Source organism: Polistes fuscatus, unplaced genomic scaffold (genome assembly GCF_010416935.1).
Source record: "Polistes fuscatus isolate 324 unplaced genomic scaffold, CU_Pfus_HIC Scaffold72, whole genome shotgun sequence".
Lineage (NCBI taxonomy): Eukaryota > Metazoa > Arthropoda > Insecta > Hymenoptera > Vespidae > Polistes > Polistes fuscatus.
Window position 1 is genome coordinate 115,999 of NW_025113154.1, and position 11,910 is coordinate 127,908.

At 34.6% G+C, this 11,910-nt stretch overlaps 1 pseudogene; it reads left to right on the top strand.

Annotated features, from left to right (window-relative positions):
• Positions 1–1,897: 1,897 nt before the first annotated feature.
• Positions 1,898–11,798, top strand: LOC122524525 (annotated as a pseudogene).
• The last annotated feature ends 112 nt before the right edge of the window (positions 11,799–11,910 follow it).

Below are 11,910 nucleotides of genomic sequence, written 5' to 3' on the forward strand. Positions count from 1 at the left end.
CTTTCTCGAGGCAAATTCGGACTACCCGGTGTTCTTCTACTTTTAGAAAAAGAAAATTTCATTTGTAATTGCTTGGGCACGTTTATAGGTATTGTTAAAATCCTATAAATGTGCCTGAGTTAAAACCATTAGTTTTAGTCGAAATAAATTTTGTTCACGAAAAAGAACGTGTTTTTTTAATAGTCTCGAATTAACATTAACAGCATCCGTTGATGATTTCGTCGAAGATTCGATAGATAGTGATGACATCGTGATAATACATCGTGATAATGGAAAGAAGAAGCTTTAGGTTTTTTACTAGATTTATTAAATTTAACTAACTACTCGACTAACAATTAGACCTTTTTATACAAATTACAAAAACGGTATATCTACATAAAAGAAAAACTAACAGAAACTAAAACGGAACTTTGATCACATGGTGACCACGTTAAAATTCCGATCATTCTTTGTGAGGAACATCACAAAATGTATTTGGAAAATTGTTATATTTTGGAAAATTATTTAATAATAAAAGCCCACAGAAAAAAAATTGTGCTACCAAAACTGTAAAGTAATTTGTTGCTGGGAATCCAAATATATTGTTAAGAATAATTAAGAAAAAAAGAAAACTAATTATTTATTTAAAAAATCAAGGAATATTATTTTAGTAGTTATTGAAAATATGAAAATAAAAAGTTTTTTAAAGAAAAGTGAAATTATATTTTAATTAATTAACATGGTCCTTCGAGCCGGATCCTTCTAAACGAATTGAAGTTTAAGAAATTTTGAATAGTGGTATCGTTATCACTATATTTTTATCGATTAGTCATATCGTTGACTTTATCATTAAAAAAAATCGTTTTATTACATCAGTAATTGAACGTTATTATAATTGAAGTTTAGTTATATCGTTAACTAAATATATTCAATTTAAATTTTAATTATCAAAAATTAACTTATCTCCGGTAAATATGAATGAGGATCTTGTGGAATTACATCGTAGACGAGGTGTAATTAAAGCTAGACTTACAAGAGCAAGGAGATTTTTAGAATTAAAACCTAATGCTTGTAAAAATGAATTAACAGTAAGATTAAATGATATTAATGCGGCGTTTAATGATTTCCGTCAAATACAAGATATCATCGAAACTAAATGAAACAGTATTGAAGATGAAGAAATTCAAAGAATGGACTTAGAAAATAATGGTTTTGAACTACAAGCTACTTATCAGGATCGTATAGACGAATTAACAACAAGCGTATCAATTCAAAATACGAATGTAGAGTTACCCACCGATAATCGACGTAGAGGCCGACTTCGTCCATTGGATATGCCGAAATTCGACGGCCAAGTAAGTGGTTGGTTCTCATTTGCCGAAAGTTTTGAATCTTTAATTAATAATGATCCCTTATTAACTAATATCGAAAAATTTCATTATTTGAAAGAGGCATTAGTAGGTAAGGCTACAGGAGTATTAGATTCTATTAAAGTTATTGGAGAGAATTATCAATTAGCATGGGAAACTTTGACAAAAAGGTATAATAATAAGAAAATAATTGTTAATTACCATATGAAAAAATTGTTTTCTCCTTTCATGAAACTTGAAGAGTTGATGAATTAAGAAATTTATTAGATTGCACTCAAAAACAAATAAAGGCATTAAAAGCATTTAATGTGCCAACTGAACATTGGGATCTCGTAATAATACATTTAATAACATCAAGACTGGCTTCGGAAACTAAAGCATTATGGGATTCGTCATTAAAAACTGATGATTTACCAACATTAAAAGATTAGAAAATTTTCTAGAAAATAGATGTTACGTATTAAGTAATAAAATAATAGAAAAATCAAAAAAGTCCCATCACGAAATTAAAACTAACTTATTTTTCAAGGTCTAAAAGAGTTCGGAAAATGCGATCACTTGTAAAATGTGCAAAAATAAACATTTATTACATCGATGTTCGAAATTTTTAAACAAAACTCCAAAAGAAGGATACAATTTTGTAAATTCTGAAAAGCTATGTCTTCGTTGTTTTGATGTCAATCATATTTAGCAAAGGTGTCCAAGGGCATTTTCTTGTTCTATTTATAAAGCAGAACACAATTCTTTACTTCATTTCGAAGAAGAATCAATTAATTCCAAAGATTCTATTTCAGTTTTAAGAAGTTCTCAAACAAATTTACATACAGCAAATAACGTCTTTAATCAAGTTTTATTGCCAACAGCTAAAATTATAGTTGAAGATGCTAATGGTATAGCATATAACTGTCGAGCACTGTTAGATTCAGTATCGCAGTCAAATTTTATATCTAAAAGATTAGCTGATAAAATAGGAGTTGAATTGAGAAGAGAAAATACTCTAATCAATGGTTTAAATTATTCTAAATCAAATACACTTTTTAGAATCGATTGTAATATTGCTTCACCGGTAGGAAACTTCCGTAGAAATGTAGATTTTTTAGTTTTACCTAATATAACTTCTTTATTACCATCTAAAGCAATCGAAACGAAAGATTGGACGTTTTTAGAACGCTTTAGATTGGCTGATCCCACATTCTTCATGCCGGGGAAGATCGAAGTTTTGTTGGGAGCAGAATGGTATGAAGAAGTACATCAGGAAGGCATTTTTAAGGAAGATGATAGATTTCCTACACTTAGGAAAAGTGTTTTCGGTTGGACAGTTATTGGTAAAATCGATCAAAATATAAGTAATGTGATTAAATCCTACAATTGTTATGTATCTAACGTAGAGTTGTTAATCAAATTCGAAAATTTTGGGAGATAGAAGAAATCGTGGATTATGAAAAACACAATGATCATCCTTGTGAAATAATTTTTAGAAAAACTTCAGAGCGTGAATCGGATGGAACTTTTGTCGTGCAATTGCCATTTGACGCTAATTATCTGATAAAAATTAGGAAATTCTTATGACACTGCTAAAAGACGATTGTTACAATTAGAAAAAAAGTTATACTCTAATAATTTATTCGAAAAATACCGAGCAGTAATAGAAGAGTATATTAACTTAGGACACTTTGACAAGCTTAGTAATGATCAAAAAAATAAAAAAAATAATAAGTAAATAATTTAATAAGTAAAAAAAAACATAATCATGTATAAATGTGTACTTATTTTAAGCAAATTTTCATTTTTAAATCTTATTAAATCAATAAGAAGTCATTTAAACTTTTTTTCAAACAATAACAATCGCAAAAAAAATATTTGCAAAAAACTTTCAATCGCTTATAACTTCAAATTTAAGAGGTTTCTGAAAAAATTGATAATTATAAATGTTGTTTAGAATTAAGAAAGAAATCAGATTTTTGCAAAAAAATATTTTCGTGCAAATTTCTTCTCAAGGCCAAAAATTGCAAATCTGAAAAAAATTGAGGTTTTTAATAATGAGATAAAGAATATAATGCAGTTAAGTTTTCGAAAATTTGCAAAAATCCCAAAATTTGCAAATTTGCAAAAAATTATTAATCGAAAATAATTTGTCTCTAAATGTACATTTTGGATTAGAAAAAGAGATTTTGTTTTCTTTTTTAGTTAGACTTGTAGAGTACCTCATATGTGCAAAAATAATATACCGGAAGTGATTAGCAAAATTTTTTTCAGTTTATTTGATGCACCTTTCAAATCTAAGAAAACAAAAAAAAGTTTTTGAAAAAATATTCATTCAGTAAAAAGTTATTAAGATTTACATTTTGCTTAAAATGATGGTTTTCTGCGCATATCTCGTTATTTAAACCGATTCAGCAAAAATGCATGGGGAAAACCATAAACGTCTAGGTGTCTTTTATCACCTGGAAAATTATTGCACGTTTTAAGCGAAACACCCGTATATATTTGAATTTCCCCAAAGTAAAAGAAAATCATAGTTTTCCGAAAGGGATATTTCATTACCTTTTCGGAAATGTGTGCTAATAACAAAACATAGAAGTAAAATAACATAAAAAATAAAATTGGAAACTTTTAGCACCCTAAAAAAAGGTACAAATAAAAGTATAAAATTCTGTAAAAAAAACATGAAAAGAATAAAGATAAAAAATAAAAAGCAATAAAAAAAATCTGAAAAGTGTATATTGATAAACAAAATTCGGTGTAGTGCCTTTTAAACGATGGAAGAAAAATTAACAGCACAATATTGTTTAATAAATAAAGAAATATATTACTTTAGAATTTGCCCTTAACTGTATCTGGGACAGAAATAAAATAAAAATATAAGGCGTGACATTATATTGAAAACAAGTATTATTATTGTGTATTTCACTTTTTTTAAAACGAAAAACAAAGTTTCGTTATCCGGCATTATTTTGAAGGTTAAGAGGAATAAAATTCGTATCTATTTTAATCAAAAAATGATTGTAATAAAAATTAAAGAGTGTCTTGAGTAATTCCAATTTCGTGTAATTAACACTTATTTTGATGATAAGAATGTTTAAATAAAACTTAAGATAATTTCTGTAATTAACTATAAACTTGTTTCTAAATTAATTAACACTTTTTTTATTTTATAATTTTGTTTTCATTAGGGTAGTTTTGCCAAATGTTATGAAATAATTGATGATGAAAACAATGTATTAGCTATCAAAATCCTATCGAAAAAGTTATCGTTAAAGGGGACTGAACGTGAAAAAATGATCCAAGAAATCTCTATCCATAAAGATTTAAACCACAAAAACGTCGTTTCTTTCCACAGTTTCTTCGAGGACCAACAAAACATCTACATAGTGCTAGAGCTATGTCGTAAGCGTTCAATGATGGAGTTGCATAAGCGACGAAAAACTCTTACTGAACCAGAGACTCGGTACTATATTGATCAAATACTAAATGGAGTTAATTACCTACATGAAAAGCGAATTATTCACAGAGACCTTAAATTAGACAATTTGTTTTTAAACGATTATTTAATTGTGAAAATCGGGGATTTTGGTTTGGCTACAAGAATCTCGTTTGAAGGAGAGCGTAAGAGAGCTTTGTGCGGGACTCCAAACTATATAGCTCCCGAAATTTTAACGAAAAATGGCCATTCATTTGAGGTTGATATTTGGTCAATTGGCTGTATCATGTATACTTTATTGGTAAGAGTTTTAATAATACTTAAATTTAATCTATTTAACCCTTTGAGGCACGGAATTTTCGGAAATAATAATACAGATGACGCTCAGAAATTGTATTATGTTCAAAATTAAATAAAATTGATGCGTTATTATTAATAAGGATATACAATGATATAAGAACATAAAAAACAATTAATTTAATTTAATTTAATTCTGTTATAAGGTATAAGATGGGACTATTTGAGTCCCACCATGCGTTACAACACATCAAAAAATTGGGACATTTTAATACCACAGTACGCCAGAGTTAATTTAAGTAAAAAACAATTCTAATTGCACATGAATAATAAACAGAAATATTTACGACAGGATACCTTGAATACAGATTCTTTATGTCAATTTCTATTTACTCAAATTACAATTTAGAGTGTTGAAGTTAGTTTATAAAAACCATTTTGACACTACTACATCGCCACAATCTATTGTCTTTTAGATAATAACATTGTGTGCCTTATATGTTACTAAGGTAGATTACATTGTAGTCTATAAAAACAATGCTATTGTGGAACTGGTTTGTGGTGACTTTTTAAAAAATAGTAAAGTGGTTTCATCTTGCTTAATACTTGAGTTTTGTATCAATGTCACATTACAATTGCACTGCGTTGCAACAGTGCAGTGCAATTCGAAGGAATTGCATACAGACAGACGTTCGCGATTACATAATTAATACGTGCAAAATAAAAAACAAGTGCTGTCCTATGTCAAAATAATGAACAACTCAACAGTTCCCTCATCAGCGGGTCGTCTACTTCTCCGCCGGCCACCTGCGACGTCATTCTGCAGCAACCACAACAATTGGTAACAACGATGGGATCCGTCATAGAATCCGTCAAACCATTCGACGTGCGGCTGCCGGAATCGTGCGATAAGTTTCTTTTCCGCATTGATTTGCATTTTTGTGCAAATCAATATACCGTGCTACCAGTCGCTGTCCAGATAGATAATTTTTTGTCGCTTATGGGCGGAGATGTCTTCGATCGTTGTCTCTCTGGTGGCTCCGGAACCCTATGAACAACAATCCTTGCATCAGATTTTTGACACACTTACAGCTCATTTTACATCAAGTGACGTCGTGCTAGTAAGCACCTACAAATTTAGGACTCGCTCCCAAAACCCAGACAAATCTCTCGCGGAGTTTTCCGCCGCATTGCAGTCACTCGCAAATTGTTGCGAGTTCGAAAGTTATTTAGCACGTGCTCTACGAGACCGCTTTGTAATCGGTCTGCGTAATGCTGCCGTTCGTGAGCGCAGGTTCACGAAAGGGCAGCAATTGAAGTTTCAGGAGGCGGTTACAATTGCCTCGACGGCAAAGTTAGCTTTGGATCATTCAAAGTTAGTTGGCGGTGCATCAACCAGTGTCATCGCTCATGCCAAGATTTCGCATAACCGCCCCCAATCTCGTCAACAACTGGCTGCCAAGGATCAAAGGTGTGTGTGCCCATACCTGTCTACAGTGTGTGATCACGTTAAAACGACCGGGCACATCGCGCGTGCTTGTCAGATAAAAGACCCGTGGCCGCTCGACAAGCAGAGCTGCGAGGTCTAAAAAACCTCGGCCTTCTACAACTGTTCGTAGTGTTAATAACGTCGCACACGCACGAAATATCGCGAACGAAGTAGACATGGAGATGGATGCTTAGGACGACATCATTCTAAATAATGTAAGTAGTCCACCCGTTATTTAGGTAACCGTTACTTTTAACGGTTTAGAGATAACTATGGAAATCTACTCAGGTTCTCCAATCACGGTTACCTCAAGACACATCTTTGATCTGTTGTCTTGCATTGGTCAACCTCCTCAGGTCTATCACTTCCCTAGAGTTGTTCGCAATGCAAACTACAAAACAATGACCGTCTTAGGTCTTATTTACGTGCCAGTTCGTTACCAGGTTCGAAGCTTCGAAACTTTACCATCGTGGTCATCGTTGACCGGGTACTCTCTCTTTTGGGTTGAAACTGGTTCAAGCCACTAGGTATTGATGTCATCATACATCAATGCCATACCACTCCAGAGAGCTGCAAGGTTATCCTTGATGAGTTCAAAGAGGTTTTAAAATCTGGTCTTGGCCAATACACCGGTCTGCCTCTTGATCTTAATTTCGATTCCGCTGTTTACTCGATTCTGTTTAAGCCAAAGAGGATACCTCTTGATATAAGAGAGAAGGTAGATGCTACGTTTGACTCTAATCTCTCAGGGAGACATCGAACCGGTAGCGGATCCTGAGCTGGGCACTCCGGTGGCTACGATTCTTAAAAAAGACGGAACAGTTTGGCTTTACGGTGATTACAAAATTACCATCAACAAGCCATTCGACCTCATCCTTACCCCGTACTGGTCATCGCGGATCTGCTAAGTGGCATAGGCTCTGCTTCTGTTTTTAGGCAAGTAGTCTGAGCGCAAGCGTACCTGCAGTGTACTGTCACTGATCATGTCGCACACGCGCAAAATATTGTAACGCATTGGGGCGCTTTCATTATCAAACGCTTTTAGTTCAGAATTTCATGTGTACTAGATTATTTTCAAGAACTCATTGAAAATCTCCTGTACGGATTTCCGGACGTAATTAGATATTTCGACGATATTGTCATCGCATCGAATCCCCAGAAGCCTTTGATGCGTCTTTAAGAAAGGTCTTAGTGCGTTTCAAAAAAACCGGTCTTTGAAAGAAACGCGAAAAATGCGAATTGGAAGCCAACAAATCGAATTTTTAGGTTTTGTGTCTCGCAGGAAGGCATTCGCCGTTCACAAATCAAATTCGCGGCAGTACAAAGTTACCCTGAGCCTCGTTCTAAAAAAGAGTTATAGCAATTCTTAGGACTCATTAAATTTTACTTGACATTTCTTTAAGAAAAAGCCTCTGCGGGGGAACCATTACATCAGCTTCTCGACAAAGACCGTCCATGGTCTTGGAAAGAAGCTACTCGTTATATGTTCAACCATACTAAAAAACTTCTAGTGTCCGATGCCTCATTAGTCCGTTTCGAAGTGTCAAAACAAATCATTTTAGCATGCGACGCCTCCCTATACAGAGTAGGCACTGCATTTTGTCACAGGCTTTGCAACAGTCAAAAAGCAACTGTCGCATTCTTCTCAAAAACTTTGTCATCCGCTAAATGAAATTATGCTCTGATCGACAAAGAATCTTTAGCCATCATATCTTATGTTAAAAACTTCCATCACAACTTATACGGTCTTAAGTTCGAAGTCCACACGGACCATAGCCTCTGTTGGGCATATTCAATCCGTCAATGCCCGTACCAGATATCATTTCGCCGCGTATGTAACGCTTGTCTTTGCTACTGGGTGCATACAATTACACGCTCATACACAAACTAAGTAGCAAAATCATTCACGCCGACGCTTTAAGCAGATTTTCTACTTGTGTCACCGTTGAGTCTCAAGAGGAAACGATCCTCGAAGTGCCTCTCCTCGGGTTAGATGATCGCTCTCCTGTGACTGCAAACGAAATCGCTGCAGCCACGCGTCGCGATCCCGTTCTTAGTCGAGTACTTGACTGGACCCTTCGCGGCTGGCAACTCAAATGCAAGCAATCTGACGTTCAGCTGTTCTATTCTCGATCATCGTAATTCCCGTCTATCGAAGTTGCTTGCTCTGGGGGTAACCGCGTAATTATTCCAAAACCTCTTCGTGAACTTGCACTTGCCACGCTCCACGTAGCACATCCTAAAATAGTGCGTATGAAGGCCCTCGCTCGTTTTAATTTATGGCGGTCATCTTTGGATAAAGATTTGAATAGATACGTTTGCTTCTGCCAAATATGTCAGAGCTATGCATCTCAGCCACGGCTGGAGGATTCTATTGCATGGGACCTTCCAAAAAATCTATAGAGGCGACTTCACATTGATTTCGCCGGCCCATTTCATGGGAAAATTCTCTTCTTGTGGTCAATGCATACTCTGTCTGGCTAGAAGTCTCAATATTGAATAGTACGTCAGCACAGGCGTTCATCTAGGTGCTAAGAAACCTGTTTGTTACTTACGGCATTTCAGACGCAATCGTTAGTGACAACGGCACGGCATTTACATCCTCTGATTTTCAGAGATTCTGTAAAGCTAAAGCCATCCGTCACATCTTGATTGCCCCTTTCCATCCCTCATCGAATAAAAGGGCAAAACAAACCGTGAAACTGGTCAAAACGACTTTGAGGAAACTATTTGTTGACTCCTCAAACTCTGTCAACGACGATTGGCGACTCGCTTTGAATATATTCCTTATTTAACAGCACGTCACTCCACAATCTGCCGATGCCGATTCGCCTGCCGAATTATTGATGGGCCGCAAACTGTGAACTATGCTAGACGCCATCAGACCTGATTGCTCTACACAAGCTAATACATGCGAATTTAAATGCGTATCATAAGAGCTTCAAATCGAGTCTGTCTTCACGGGTGTTTGCAGCTGGTTTGCCAGTCTTAGCGCGGAGCTTCAGTCAAGGTCGAAATTGAGTGCCTGGTGTGATAATTTAATAAAAAGGCCCAGTCAATTATGAAGTTCGTGTCGGAGATTGCATCATCCTTCGGCACATGACCAACTGCTTTCCTGAGATGCTACTTACGCAGAGCCCTCACCAAAGCCAGTCAATGACACGTTAGCGACAATGTTGGGCGAGGACCTCCCTCCATTCTAAAATGATGCATCTGCACAGCCCACTCCGACTCCTCTACTACGCTCTCGGCAAAGTTCTGTTCCATCTCTACTGATGAACGGAAACAAGGCCTTACCTTGCGTGGATGAATCTCCGTTGCACGTGGGCAAGCCTCCAGGCCCTGCTACAACTGCGGACCTGGAGCAGGCTCCTCCAAGCGTAGCTAAACCGATTCGTGATTTTAATCAAATCACACCAGCATTAAGCTTGGATCCGAATCCTCGTCTCCCTGCTCGGTTACGTCTGCTGCGGCGCATTTTTTTCTAAGAGCTCCCAGAGAGATAACCGTCGTGACAAAACAAATCAGCCGGATTCTGCTGGGGATAACTCCGCGTAATAACTACCTTTTTTTACAATTAGGTCCGGAACTATTCCTGCTGTAGTGGAGGACTGCACTGTATCGCAACAGTGTAGTGCAATGTGAAAAAATTGCATACAGATAGACGTTTGCGACCACATAATTAACTCGTGCAAAATGAAAACAAGTGCTATCCTCGGCCAAAATAATGAACGATTCAACAGTTTCGTTATCAGCGGGATCGTACACTGCTCCGCTGGCCACCTGCGACGTCTTCCCGCAGACCACAGCACAATTTTAAAGACTTTTAGAGATTAGACAAAATTAAAATTATTGATAATTTGTATAAAATTTTAATACTGAGCATCCACATATTATCTAAAATTAGTATATTTTGTAACTGAAATATTATTTATAAATTTAAGGTTGGAACATCGCCATTCGAAGCCAAAAGTTTAAAAGACACATATTCGAAATCAAAAAATGCGAATATTCAAAACCGTGTCGAACTTTCGTGTCAAAACCTGCATGTTATATGATAGAGCAAATGTTTGCAACTAGAACCAAAAAAACGGCCGAGTGTAAAAGCTTTAATAGATTTCGAATTTTTAAAAACTGGTTATATGCCATTGTCATTGCCCGTAACTACATTAACACACAACACCACGTTTTGATAATTGTATAATGCAACGTAGTCATTTATGTGAAATTGGTAAAATTTCACAAGGAAATAAAAACTATGGATTTTTACACAATTCGGCTCAAATGAACACTAAACATGAGGTTCATGATTTATTGAATATGCTTATAAATCAGCTTAATGAATTACTTTTCACAAAAAAACTGGTAATCAATGAAGAAATAGGTGTAGAATCTTCTGATCCAGAGGCACATCCCGTCATTTGGATTTCAAAATGGATTGATTATACTGATAAATACGGTTTCGGTTATCAGTTATCGAATGATTGCGTTGGCGTTATATTTAATGACAATACTAGAATAATTTTATTACCAAATGGTATGAAATTTTAAAAAAAAATTATTTACAATTCTTTTAAAATTATTATCAAAATTTTTGAAGTGACAATCAAATCAAACTAATTTCATCCTCAACTATCAAAATAAATTTTTAAAATTTATTGTAATAATAACTTATAAAATTATTTTTACAAATAGTTTCTTTTTCGATAAGTTATGTAATAATAATTCACTTGTAATTGTATGACAAATATGTAATAAAACTTGAGCATAATTTTATATACAACATATCTCAATTATTATTCAATGCAATTATTAAAAAACTTACCAATCTGAAAACATCAACAATTTATTGTTCTAGAGTTGAATGTGCATTACATTGAAAATGAAGTGGAGAATTATATGACACAGAATTCTTATCCAGACCACTTAACTAAAAAAATGAAGTTACTATCATTCTTCAGTCGTATATGAATGAAAATTTATTGAAAACTGAAAGTGACGACCTGTCTCGTGGAAGCGATAATATGGCACGGACACCGTATTTAAATCATTGGTGTCGGACAACCAGTGCTGTCATTTTTCACATGACTAATGGATTAGTTCAAGTGAATTTCTCTAATCATAAAAAAGATAATTTTTATGTCCACTAATGAAGGCAATCACTTTGATTGATGAACACAAAATCTTTTACAACTTATCGTTTTTTCAACACTTGATAAATATGGTTGTTCAAAAGAATTAACAAATAAATTTTTCTATTCTTGGAGAAGATAAAAATTCAAATAATTTCTTGTCACATTTTTAATCACGTTTTTTATTAAAGTAAATAAAATTATCTGTTACTAGTTTAAAAA